Source organism: Microplitis mediator, chromosome 11, assembly GCF_029852145.1.
Source record: "Microplitis mediator isolate UGA2020A chromosome 11, iyMicMedi2.1, whole genome shotgun sequence".
Classification (NCBI taxonomy): domain Eukaryota; kingdom Metazoa; phylum Arthropoda; class Insecta; order Hymenoptera; family Braconidae; genus Microplitis; species Microplitis mediator.
Genome location: NC_079979.1, coordinates 20,494,288 through 20,509,361, shown reverse-complemented (window position 1 = coordinate 20,509,361; position 15,074 = coordinate 20,494,288). Strand labels below are relative to the sequence as shown.

At 31.2% G+C, this 15,074-nt stretch overlaps 1 protein-coding gene across 3 annotated transcripts in view; it reads right to left on the bottom strand.

The window, feature by feature from the left end:
* LOC130677862 (teneurin-a) overlaps positions 1-14,491 on the bottom strand; it is a 311,604-nt gene extending 297,113 nt beyond the window's left edge. For all 3 annotated transcript variants that reach the window (XM_057484754.1, XM_057484756.1, XM_057484757.1), the window contains exon 1: positions 14,094-14,491. The gene's annotated coding sequence lies outside the window, so the exon portion shown is untranslated. The remainder of the gene's footprint in view (positions 1-14,093) is intronic.
* Positions 14,492-15,074: the final 583 nt, after the last annotated feature.

Below are 15,074 nucleotides of genomic sequence, written 5' to 3'. Positions count from 1 at the left end.
ATTAATATTCAAGGGTCGCTCGAAAACATCCAAGAGACAGTACTCGAAAACATTAAAGATTCTTGAGCGACGTTTAAATATTTTAATTTTGGGCTGAAATTTTCATCGTAGTCATGATTTCATAAATATAAACTATAGCTGCCACGAGAAAGAAGAAATTTAGAACAAAAAAATCTGAATTTCGATCATTTTTGATATTTTCAAAATTCGTGAGCGACCTCTTGAAAATTTTTTATCTAGCTGATTTTTGGAGAGGCTTCTTAAAACATCTTGAATCAAAAAATTTTCATAAGAGACTCAAAAAAAAAATATAGTCGGTTTTTTTGGGCCACCCTAATATATATATATAAATATTGTATTCTTTTAATTTAATGTTCATAATCATTTCATTCGATTATTTTATTATTTTATAATTCATTATAATAAATTCATGTTTGCATAAATTTATAATTTTATTTACGCTTTAAATTATTATCCTTACTTATTTTTAAAATATTATTTATTGATCTATAAATTTTAAATTTATTTTCTCTGTTTTATTAAAAAAATAAATAATTTGCATACGCGTATGGAAAACCAACAATAAATTGTTGATATAATCGTTAAAAATCAAATTTTATTATTGGATTATACAAAAAAAAATAAAATAAAATAATCTAATTGTACTCAAGTTGAATTTTTTTATAACAAAAAAAATATAACAAAAATGTAGATAAAATAAAAAAAAAAAAGTAAAAGAAAAAAATGGGTGGAGCGTATGCCGACAAAGTAAGTTATTCGTTTTCTCGTGGTATCCAAACTACGGTTCACACTAGCGCACAAGGGTTTGGTGGTGGTTTGGTAGTGCCATAAAACCCACACCTAACGCCCGAGGGACTGCTGTAAAATATTGTCAGTGATTGATCCAAAACCCACGGTGGGATCCGTTTCATAATTATGCAAATTCTTCTCTGTCGACACCATCAGGAATATATTCTAATCTTGTATTTCTCTTTTATTTCTTTATTCCAATAGTTCTATGTCTAGATATTTAATTCTTTTTTCTTTAATCTGCCCTGAAATCTAACTCGGGTTATCGTATCAAGCGTACAAGACTCACACGACTTGGATTGAGAGATGAAAACATATTTTATACATATCTATATCGACGAGTTATATAAACCAATATTCACGTCACGATGAAACGCGTTCTGTGCCGTGTAGGCGACGACGAGGGTCTCACTATCAGACACATGTTTCATTCTTTGTATTAACTCTATTTCGGATGCGTCCAACTCCTGCTATATATGTATATATTTCCATATAAAGGAAATTTGTTTTTTTTTTTTCTTTCTTTTTTGAAAAATTCAATTTAAAATTTATGTATTCGCTCTAGGTAATTATTAAACTCCGCGAAAGAGGGATTTGAATTTCCGTCTACTTCAAAGATCTGTAATCTCTGTCCACAAGAAGTAATTTGGCGAGCAAGTGAGAGAGCCAACAGAGAGTTTAGCTTCAACAAATCCTTAATTACGACGACTATTCTCGACTGTCGACTGTGAAATTGTGTAGAACTAAATAATTGACTGGATTATCAGCGACCCTTTCCCCTTTCACTTCGCTTACCTTCAAACTTTAATACACTTTATTTTTAATCATTTTTATTTTTTTATATTTATTATTAGGGGAAGGAGGGGTAAAACGGGATACTTAACGAAAAATTTAGTTTTTAGGGACATAAATATCGTAAATTGGCTTCATTTTGATTCTATTTGAAATAAATATGACGAATTTTAGACTGCCATCAGAAAAAAAATTTTTATTTTCTGCGGGCAAAATGGGATACCCCAAAAAGAAGTAAATTTTTTTTTTTTTTTTTTCAAGTGAATAAAATTGATGTAATAATGTCTTTCTGAATTGATGTAACTAATAAAATTTACTCTCAACATATTTTTAAAGAAGTTTTTCCTTGTTATTTCTTTTCAAAATTTGAAATTGGCGCCAATATTATACTTTTCGCAAAGAATATAAAAATGGTTTTTTTTTAGCTTTTAATACTGTAAAATGATACTAGATGTCATTTTTGACCATTTTCGAAAGTTTTTCGAGAAAAAAAAATTTGGACGAAATTTTGAGGGTATCCTCAACCCATTTTGCCGGCCCCCCCCCCCTTCCCCTAATTATATTCAATTTAATTAAATAATTTAATTACTCATGAAACGCTAAACAATAATTACTGCTAAATTCTATTAGATATTATTACAAATGTATGAGCAGTAGAATAGATCCTATTGTAATATTATACTGCTTAAAATTTCAATCATCGAATGATATTATTGCTGATCGGATTAATAAATTAATTAGTAATTTCATCATAGATCCTATTTGCGGCATGCTTCGAATGGGATCATTCTCGATTTTCTAAAATTGCACTGAAATCAATAACTCGCCTTCTTTTAACGATAAAATTTTCTTAGCGGTAAGTTAAAAATAATAATGACATGGTTACGATCATTATAACAAAGAAAAGAAAAAAAAGGTGAGATTAAGGTGCATGACGTGATCAAGATATTTATTAATAAAATTTCCGTAACGACAATAGGTTATATAAAGCGAGTTTATGATAATAGGGTGTGGGTATGTAAGAGTGCGCGTTTGATATGAGCAGATATTTTAAGATTTAACTCTTGTATAAAGGGTAAAGGAGCCGATGAAGGGGAAAGGGTGACTGTAGCTGTTGCTGTAGCTGGTGGAAGCTATCACGCGAGAATCGCTGTGAGTGTGTAAGCGAAAAGGCAACCTCTCTCAGGAAACTTGGCCAGACTATAAACTGATCGTGACCACTGGCAACTTTCTGCGGGTACATTAATCTTTTTCCGCATGCTCGTGTATACGTTACGGTTGGTAAACTATCAAGTCACTGATTAAATTCAATTTACTATTTTCAACAACAATCATTAACTTTTCTTCTTAGTTGATTAAAAATATTATATATTTATAGCGTTAATGGTCAGAAATAATGAAACTTCAATTTTTCATCTGTTTTAGTCCCTTGAGATTTTTTTTTTCTCATTTTTTTAAATACACAGAGTACATTTCATCGAATATAATGGAGATGACTGGAAAAATGTCAAAGGTCAAATCTTTATACATACGTATAATAGAAGGAAAAAATATATATGTATATATGGGTCATTTGCAAAAGTACCACGAGCTTTCAGTAGTACAGACGTTGTTCAACGAAGCACACACAAAGCCGCATTTCCTTTTCATCATGGGGCTTTTTTACATCTTGGAAGAAACCACCAAGCCGTACGCTCGAGATTAATGCAACGTTGTAGTTACAGTATTCTCTCCCTATATGTATATATATATATGTATCACAGATAGATACACGGAAGAGTGGTTACGTGACAGCAGCATTGAGACCAAATCGTTAGATCGCAAAAAAAGAATAAAAATAAATAAAAATAAAAAAGTAAAATAAAATAAAGTAAAGTAAACAAGTTGAATTTGCCAACGAAAGCAAGACGGTTGTCCGCTCGTGTATCACATCAGGACGTTTCCGGCTCGGACAGCTTAGAACCTCTTTTACTTTTCCGGGCCTCTCGAGAGAGACTTCTCTAGCCAGCGTAGCTGATGCTGATGTTGCTGCTGCCACTGTTGGACGGTGCCAGAGAATGGGCGATCTATGGTTTGTCACGGACGCGGGTTTTACGAGCTCCCGAAGGAGCATCATCCGTAGAAAAGGGAATAAGTTGGTTGCCTTTTCGGAACAAGAAACATCACCATTCCTATTAGCCACGTGTACGTCTCTTTCTTTTCTCATTCCCTGATTTTCTTTCTTCTTTCCTTTTTCTTTAATTTTAACTAAACTCTAATCTAGACCAACCCAACACATAAAACACCACTCACGTCATGCTTTTAAAATAAAATTTATACTTCTGACCTTTTATTTTTTTTTTTTTCCCTAAGCAAAATTTGAAAATCTACTGTTGATGATTAATTTGATAAATTTAGATAACAGTATTAATTACTCATATTAAAATAACGTGAGGTGATATTTTTAAAAAATTCTCAGAACGTCGGTGTAAAAGTAAAAAGTACGCGGGCACTGGACAATCGTTGTGACTAGAATATAACGAGCCAAAGGCTTCTTCCCATGACCTACCGAGATAATTTATGTTACTTGGTCCACTACAAACGTATCTCCCATTATTTAACTTTCCCTTACTCCCGGTCTCTCTGCTGCAACTCCTATGCTACTGACCAAACTTTTCAACTTTTAGCTGCGTTTATATTACCCAGATATTTTACAATTCAGCTAATAATGAACTATTTAACTATTTTATGCTTATTTATCTACTTTTAAGTAGTATCAGTTCGTCTAATCATTATAGAAACTGATAATTTACCAGCTGTCTGATTATATTCATCTATTACTACTTACAAACAAAAAGCAGAATGCTAATTTTATTAAACGCTTGTGATGTTTACTCACATAAATTTAAAACTACACTTCTGCTCATGCCCAACTCTAAAGAAATCAATTGAATACTGAGAAGAAGAAGAAGAAGAAGAAGAAGAAGAAGAAGGAGGTGATGAAGGTGGAAGATAGAAATTTCTTCGAGCTTAATATATAGGCAACTTGACAAAGTCTCAGTACAGTGGCGACGAGTTGAATTCTGAGAAATGTGATCCTGACACAGATAAACCCAGATTGATTGGTAGACAAATTTAATCCGTATCATTCTATATTATTATTATTTTTTTTTTCATATAGAGGAGAGTGGGGCAGAGCGGCCCCCCTAAGCCAATTATTATTTTTTGTGGCTTTCAACCATAAGATCACTTTACTTTTGTCCTATTTCGAACAAATTTATGGACATTTTGCCAAAATTCTGAAAAAAAATTTTTTTTTTTTGTGGGGCAGAGCGGCCCCCTCCAAAAAGTGATAAAAAAATTTTTTTTTCGTTTTTTTTTTTTTTTAAATTGTTTTCATCATTAGGAATGTATTTCTTTCTCTTGACAACTATTTTTGGTTTTATATTACTCAAAAAAAATTTTTTAAAGTGTAATAAATCGTTCACTCTCGATTACCTTAATAACTAATTGTTATTTAATCAAAAAAAAAAAACAATTCTATAATTTTACTTTATTTCAAAAATTTATCAACTAAAAAAAAAATTTAATTTTTATAAATTTTTTAGTGACCAAATTTGCCTCTTACATAAAGAAACGGCCGAAAAATATGAAAAAATAATTTTTTCGGAAGTTTCGGCTGGTCCATTTTGCCCCAGGTGTTATGCGTAGGGCTAGAAATGTGGAATTATAATAATTTTTTTTTAATTTGACGATAAAAATATGAAAAAATCACTTTTTCAAAATTTTGGGCTTGTCCATTTTGCCCCAAATGTCATGCGTAGGGGTAAAAGTGCGCAAACATATCGGATTTATAGTAATTAGTCGAAAAAAAAAAAATTTTTTTTTTCATCAAAATTTCAGGTGGGCCGCTCTGCCCCACCCTCCCCTAATATAATAATAACACTGATAAATAATAATTTATCAGACAAATAACTTTTTCTAGACGGTAAAATATTAAAGATGAAAATGTATTTCATCGATTATCTAATATTTGATAATAGATAGTATTTGAACTCATGAATAATTTCCATGGTGGCACTTAGAAATTGATTAAATCAAAAATCAATAACTTTGTTCTATCCGTTTTTTTTTTTCATGTATAAATAACGCATGCGTGTATTTAATGTTATTTTAGGTTCATTAGATGATGAAATGAGAGTACTAAACAACTTGTACAGAGAGCTGCATGCACTATAGTATAAATGCATCGAATCATTCGAATTTTCCGAAGCGTATAATTTGAATTCACTACATAGTTACGAGAGAGTTGGTTTCGCTGGGATTTATTTTTATTTTTGTTTCATTTTTTTATATTTTTTTTTCTGCTTCTTTTTCACGTTGTTAATGCATATAATGGACGCATACTTTCCATCCATGCACACCATTATATATCACGAGGTTTTATAATGTAGATAAAAATATTTATGAAATATTCAAATACAATCGCTATAACGTACATTTATTGTCTATCGATTAATTGTTTTGTACATAGAGGATAAAAAATATCCGGCAAAAAAATTATTAATGGATAACAAAGAGGGAAAAATATAAAATTTTAAATTAAACTTGAACGGTAGATAATATGATGCGACTTGAGCTAGATTAAAGCGGTAAACAGTACGGAATTAGAGGAGATTGCGGGATAAAATTGACCCACTCTGTCTTTATCTATCTTTCTAGTGTATATATGTATATATATGTATAACTGTAGAGAGTTTGTGTCTCTAGAAATCGATGCATATATCCCCCAATCCGCTTCTCTAGTCTACTCTGCTCTGCTCTACCTTGATTCCATCAAATATCTACGAATATAACGACGCTGTATTACTCTCCAATGTATACCATCTAGCATTACTCTTAGTTCAAAGAGACATTTCACTATTTTTTTTTATATCTTATTTTCCAAGTAAAGATTATAAATCATCAAATGTAAGAAAATCTGCCTGTAAAATACATTAAAATATCAAAGTAAAATATATAATTCTTACTTGGAGATTGAGTTATACAAATTTTATTTGATAATTTAAATAAAAATATTTGTTACTCTCTTGTGAATATATATTTCATTTATATACATTTCACTAAAATGCAATTAAATAATTAAATTTTCATAACTTCAAAATTATCCAAACTAATTATTTTTTAAATTTTAATTAAATTATTTATAAATAAAGTGAAATAAAATAAAAGATTTTCTCGTAAAATTGAGTTCACTCAGTTAGAGAGTTTTTTTTTTTTTTTTTTTTTTAAACAGAAAGTAAAATGGCGTCACCTTAAAACCACTTTAACATGTGCCAGTGAACGTGAACCAGTGAAACGAAACATTGGAACGCACATGCATTCGTATTTATACCTATATATATATATATATATATATATTCTGCATTCTTGGGTTTCTATTCATTCCCAAGAGGATATCCAGTGCAGGTAACGTATACGACACTTGGACAATTGAACGTCCTAGTGTGTGACGAATACGGTTAAGTGCTACAATTACAAAACTACCATTGCGCATATTGCATACGTACTCTGTACACTTAAACTCTATGTAGAATAGGTACATTAATATTATTGCAGGTCAAATGATAAATATAAAGAGATAAATTTTACTTAAAGACTTGACCCTATATATTCTTACCAGCTTCATTAGCATTTGCATCTGATGATTTTATAATTCATTAACACGACCATTAATTTAATTAATATTTATCAAAAAGATTAGAAAATAAAAAAAAAAAGTAAATCGATAGTCCTGTAGCAACTCAATACGAGTGAAACTTTACAAGTCAGAGGTAAGTATAATAAAAAGGTAAGGTAAGAGTGAAGGAAGTAAAGTAAAGTAAAGCAAAGCAAAGTAAAGCAAAGCAAAGCAGAGTAAGCGAATCTGCGAGAGTGTAGAATGTGAGGGTTAGAAGAGAAAAGAGGGAGAGTAAGAACAAGAGCTTATCGTCGGGGTGTTTGTACGGTGATCTATCCGGCCGGAAGTCAGTCGCTGGGGTCGCTTCCCCTCTTGGCTACACGATGCCCTACATACCGGGAGTTATGAGACCAGAGTGTGTGTCATCGTGTGTTGTACTCGCACGAACTCACCTTAAGCACTACGCCGACAGCTAAACATATACCAGAAAATAGTTACACTGGCCGAGGGAATCAACCGCCTATATAAAAGCTCTTGCTTACTTTTTTTTATTCTTATTTTTTATTATTTTTTTTTTCGCTCTGCTTGAACTGGCTGTCTCGTCTAAACAGAGTTTACGTAGATGCCTCGACTGACAACTCGCTGAAAACCGTAGAAACGAATATAAACGCTGCTATATACACTTACTCACGTAAAAGTTAAAAACCGTTACGAAAGCTCTCTAACTCGGCTTTATGGATCCACGCGCAATATTGTATACTCGACTGAAAAAGCTTTTTTTCACATTATTTAATTGATATCATTAAAAAATAATCTCAAAAAAAACCAACCCAAATTATTACCATCAATAAGGACATAATAATACCAATAGGGGAGACCGGGGCAAGACGGCCCACCTAAGCCGGTTATTATTATTTGTGGCTTTTAACCATCAAGTCGATTTACTCTTGTCCAACTTGAACTCAATTCACCAAAATTTTGGTGAAGCTCCTGAAAAAAAATTTTTTTTTTTTTTGGGCAAGACGGCCCCCACCGAAAAAAAATGAAAAAAAAATTTTTTTTTTTTTAATTGTAAAAAAATTTCCCGCGTAACAAATGTTTATATTTTTCTCTTTAACAACTGTATTTACTTTAATATTACTCGAAATAACCTTTTTTGATATTTTTCCGATACGTACATTTGTGAATATTGTGAGGATTAATGTATAATACACTTAAATTAAATTTAATACCTCAAAAAGTATTTTTGTTACATTTTAATAGTTAATGTTGTTAATTCTATAAATATATTATTCATAATGTTATATATAATAATTATAATTGTTTTGTTGGGTTCTATAACCAATTATATGAACAAATTAAAAGTTAATTAATAAAAAATAACAATTGATTATTAATTATTTTTCTATTGAATAAAAAATTGATTATTGGTTTTTTTAACTTTTTCAAATGCTCTATTTTAATCCAAATCCATATAATTAACCAAAAAATGATATTTCTATTAAATTAATCATGACTAGGTTATAATACTATGAAATACATTTTCTTTTAGAATTTTTGAGTGGTTCATTTTGCCCCAAGTTTCACGTATCGGGCTAAAAATGAGTAAATAATCTAAATTTGTGATAATCAAAAGAAAACAAGAAAAAAAAAATTTTGGTTAATTTTTGAGGTGGGCCGTCTTGCCCAGGTCTCCCCTACAAATACTGCACGACCTGTTTATTACAATTAATTTATAATTTTTAATACACGAGCGTTTAAATGCCATACCCTGTAGTATAAATAAAAACAATAAACAAGTTCGTGATATTAACAGGCTTATTTACTGTTTTAATTGGATGATAAAATTAATGATAAAATCCTCTTTAACTACCCCCACCTCCTCTTTCTTCTCTTTCACCACTAGAACAGAAATCCTTCCGACATTCATATAGAGTTTAAACTTGGGTTTAAATTCTCAGTAAATATACCCTTTGCCTCGAGCTAGATCTTTCACTTTTAACAACACACAAACTCCATTCTACTCAGTAGTATCTGATCCACACTATATACAGATATTTGTATTTCCTACAGTACATTGTAAATAATATCTACTGTGTCGCACAAAGCTTATCACATATTTTCTCTTCCATATAGTTTAGTAAAAATTTACACAAGCTAAAATAATAAAATGAAATGCAATAAACAATAAAGAATAAAATAAATAAAAAATATTTAAAAAAAAAAGTATAGAGCTATTGATAATGATCAAATGGCATTTCACAGTGATGTAAAACACGACACAGATGAATGCTAGTGGCAATACGTCTTGTCTGAACATATCTATGTATATATATATATATATATATATATATAGTAGTATAAACCAACTAAACCGCTAATCGCATCAGGTTTGCGTACAACCCTTTTCGCTTGATCACCATTCCCATCACCCTAGCTTAACTTATAGGTTACCTTGTATTGTACAGTACAGTTTGTAGTGTAGTGTAGTGTTGTGTAATGTAATGTAGTGTATAGCGTGTCACGAATAAACGACTCGTAATTCACAGAACTGGGATAGAACACAACTAAAGTTAAAGATTTCATCAAATGTGTACAGCGAAAATGGATAGAACGAAATGTTTAATAAAATAGAATAGAATAGAATACAAGTAGAGAATAGAGACTCAGTTTTTTTTTTTTTAGCTATCGAATGTTTCCCGCAAACACGAAAAGTCCGTTCACTTCCTCGGCACCTTCAATTTAACAGACGCGCTATCAATAACGCGATCTGTGTCGACGCCAACTGAGTTATCTGTTTGTTTTCAGTAAAAAACGATTTTTTGTTTTAAATCACTTGTGTACGAGGTCAACAATCAGCTTAAATAAATCAATAAACTAAAAGTCTTTTATTTTGTTTTAATAAAAAAGAATTTCGTTATAAAAAATATAGTTTTATAAATTATAGGCTGATATTGTAAGTGTGAACATAAAGAAGCTTTCACCAATTTCCCTTCCACTCGGATCAATTTATTTGCCTCTTTCTCTTGAAATAAGACAGCAACCAGAAATTTAACAGCTCTCTCGGTATAACACTGGCTGGTGGCCATTCCCGACACGTTATTTCCGGAATTATGAAAGCACGAGAACGCGATGCCAGCGGCTCTGTAGGTGAGACTACAAAAGGGAACTATGGAAAACTATAAATTTTCGTTAGTAGAATCCGCGAACTGCAGTATTAAGGTGTGTGTTTGTCTGTATGTGTGTGTGTGTGTAGTGGAAATGGTACAAAAGAGTAAGTATGTGCAAGAGAGTAGAGAAGAAATGTGCTGAGAAAAGACACAAGATTTGCGCCAGGTGTGCACCACCGACGAAAATGGATGAGGTTAAACTGAGCATGTCTCAGTACCCTACTCTATTATTTGGACAGCTATACATATTTATAATTCTACGGCGTTTCTACCATTGTTTATCAGACGACTTAATCCCATAAATATATTATGATAATTATAAATAACTTACTTACTACTCTCTGCGTTATTTAAAGAGATTCATTTAATTCTCAGCTATTTTTAATTAACTTTGACATTTAAATAGCCTTGTAATTTTTTTTTCCTTATAATAATAACAGTAATAACAATAAATTTGTCTACTAACAAGCTAGCAACAAGTTAAAAATTAATTTAAATGTACACTTAAATGGATTATGATGTTAAGTGCATTAAAATATACATTGAATTTGCTGACAATGCTTTATATATATATAAAATAATTAAAGCATTTTGATAAAGAGATAAAGTAGAGTAGATATAGAATTAGAGAGTCGGAGAGTGAGAGACACTGAGATAAATAGGAAACGTACTAAACTGACCGCAGTCGTCATTAAAATTAATGGGTATTGGATTGTGGTAGTGGTGACTGGTTGTGAACTAGAGTGACCACTTTGCTCGTCTGCATCTCTCCAAACTAGACTACAATGTCACAACATGTCACGCGTTAACTCGACAAGTGCATTAGTCTTAGAAAATTAAACCGCTGATTCGTAATATCGTTTGCATATTTTAATCGACCGATCAAAAATCCCTTTTAATTACACGGAAAAAAATTAATCGTGAATGCAACATGATGCAGTCTTGGTAAATAAACATGATGAAATCATGTTGCATTTACATGATTTGTCATGTTTCGGTTACATGATAGTCATGTTGCAGTAACATGAGAAAATCATGTTGCATTCACATGATTTGTCATGTTTCGGCTACATGATAATCATGTTGCGGTAACATGAAAAAATCATGTTGCATTCACATGATTTGTCATGTTTCGGTTACATGATAGTCATGTTGCGGTAACATGAGAAAATCATGTTGTATTCACATGATTTGTCATGTTTCGGCTGCATGATAATCATGTTGCGGTAACATGAGAAAATCATGTGAATGCAACATGATTTGTCATGTTTCGGCTACATGACAATATGTGGCAGCAACATGATTATCATGTAGCCGAAACATGACAGATCATGTGAATGCGACATGATTTTCTCATGTTACCGCAACATGATTATCATGTAGCCGAAACATGATTATCATGTGAATGCCACATGATTTTCTCATGTTACCGCAACATGATTATCATGCAGCCGAAACATGACAAATCATGTGAATGCAACATGATTTTCTCATGTTACCGCAACATGATTATCATGTAGCCGAAACATGACAAATCATGTGAATGCAACATGATTTCATCATGTTTATTTACCAAGACTGCATCATGTTGCATTCACGATTAATTTTTTTCCGTGTACAAATAAATAAGTCAATTAGTTTGTCACCATCTCATTAATGATAATAGTGCGCATATAAAACGATCGATTTTGATAATGATAAAATAAAATGGAGAAATATGGGTTGCGCGTTGTAGTCGTAATTTAACAATCATTAAATCGGTCGAGATGAGGCTCAACTCAACTCGCATTGTCAGATAGATCTCATGCGAGAAACGTGTTGAAACGACCGCGAACCCCATTAAGATTAATGGGTATTGAATAATGGAGAAGGTCCGCCGAGATAGAGATGACTGGCGGCTGTAAGCGCCCAAGTGCTTCGGCTTTTTCGAGAACCAACAAATGTTACACTGTATAGATATAGATGTAGATGTAAATTATAAATTTATGTATACATATATGAATATATATGTATATGTGTACGAACAAAGTTAAACTTGCTCACAGGATATTACAGAAAGTAATGGATCTTCCGCTTTTCGCGTATCATCATCTATATGTGCACAGCTAAGTGCGAAAGCTCACTCTCTTTCCATATATACGTCTGTCCTCATGACTCTTAGAGTCGAGCGACTCTTCTCATCGTAATGCATTATTTCTGTAATTTGTATTCGCGACAATTCAAAATTAAATTCCGTAAGCCAGAAGGAAATTTCTCTTGCCACTTAGAAATTATGTAATTACTTAATTATTTATTTTTACAATAAAGAGTAAAAGAAAAAATAAATTCAATTAAGTATTTATTGTTTTATTTAAAATTTATGATATTTAATATTTAAATGAATTCATTTGAATAATTGCTGTCTATATACAGAAAATTTATTAACGTCATAATTTTATTATTTATATTGAATTAATTTTGTCAGAGGAAAACGAAATATTTTAATTGTTTACTGATATTGAAAGAAAAAAAATTAATATTAATGGCCGCAAAAAAGAATAAAAAAAAAGGGATTAAAAAAGTGAGAAATTTTTCATTTAATCGCAAATGTATCCAATGATGCGAGAAAACAGACGCTCGAGCTTAAAGCTACGGGAAAATTCAGAAGAAGATAGTTTTAAGAAAACGAATAGCGAGCAAGAAACGACGAAAGTAAAAAAACATTAGACTAGAGGGTGAAATTTAAGTTAAATTTATCACGTGGCCATTCCTTAGAAATTAGCATCAGGTCATTTATAATCGAGGCGAGTAGTCGAAGGAGGCTCGATCGTCCAAGCGCCGATAATCAATTCGTCCTCACGCTCTTATATTTTTCCGCTTTTTTCTATCCTATCCTTCTTTATTCTTGTCTGTGTGTCTGTTTGTCTGTGTGTATGTGTGCTCTACATGTACAGACATAAACTAAGCTCTTTTCAGAAATATAAGAGGGTGAGATCTGTGTAGTAACCCAAGCATGTAACGACTCGAGGGCTGTTCAGGCTCAACACATTAAAGCTAATGCCAACGATAGTCTTTACACATTTTTAAACTCCGACTTTAAAGTCCGATTGTGCTTTTCCAATAGTATCTCATATCTTTTTAAATTTAAATCCTTAAAAACCCACTGATTACTGACTACTGCCAACCAACTAACACTAATTATTTTCTCTTTATCTATTTCTTCAGCTCAACCCCAACCATTCATGCATAAATTCCACATAACAAACGACTTTTCTCTCATGTTTACAAATAAAATAAATTACCCAAGCTAATAGTATCCGCTGAATCCTTTTTAATTATAATATTGATATTTTTTAATCCAATACAATAGAATTCAATTATAAAATTACTTATTTAATTTTAATGTGAATTTGAAAATAAAAATGAAACATAAATTAGTTGTATTTTTTAAAGGTATAAGATTTTAATTTACAAATTCGCTGACTTGGCCAACGAAAAATTGATATTCAATCCAAGGCACACCCGGAGCCTGCGAACGCTAAATCAAATCATGCCAGACAAATTGGATTTTAATCGGAGCGAACGAAAGGAGGGACGTAGAAGGTACTATAAAATATATATAGATATATATGTATATTTTTTAGCGGTGTGGTGTGATATGTAAAATAAAAAAGAAAGCCAACCTCAACTCAATACTTGGAGTTCCCTTGGCATTGATACTGACAATGACGTCGCAGGGATACTGCTGCTGCTGATTCGTTTTGTCCGCGAAGCACTTTGTCGAAGTCACTTTGACGTCAAACGTTCACAGTTTAACTAATTCAATGGGATTCTATGTCGCGATGACAACCGACTTAACACCATGCACACTCACAATAACTTTTTTATACTTTTATTATTCCTTGTCTCTAATACACTATTTTATTATTTTTTATCGAGTTGGTAATAATTACAAATAATCGATTACTAATTTCCATACACTGTCAATTATGTCTGATTAATTTATAAATTTAACAAGTTGTACATGACGTGTCGAACTAGTGTGACAATCACTTAACGACCTAGCTCGTTATGCCTCGTTATTATTATTATTATTATTATTATTATTATTATTATTATTTGTTAACATTGATAACAAATAGAATTTTTTTTCTTTAATATTTTCTATTCAAATTTTCACTAAAATTTTTTTATCACTATTGTTTATTGTTATTATTTTTTTTTTTATATAAATAAAAATACTAAAAGTTTTTTACAACTGTTTAAAGTAAATTTATATATATTTTTATTTTTATATCATTGACTCTCGTAAAAAGTTGTAACTCTGAAACCAGCATAAAACTTTCACCAGATAAAATTTTTTTTTTTATTTACAAACTCCATAATACTCTGAGCATTCCGTAGCTAATCCCTTGTCATTGATGACTTTAAAAAGCTCATTTATCAATCCACCATATACTCAATTATGTTTTAATTAAATTAATTTTAAAAATGTCTCAGTATCTTATCGGAAATATTATTTTTCAGTCTGAGCTTTTAGAAATTACCACTTTACACCCGAAAAATTTACGGCTCCCAATAATTCACAAATATAATAGTAATAATAATAACTATGACAATAATATTTAAAATATCCTGTAAAAAAAACCTGCGCATAAAATGTC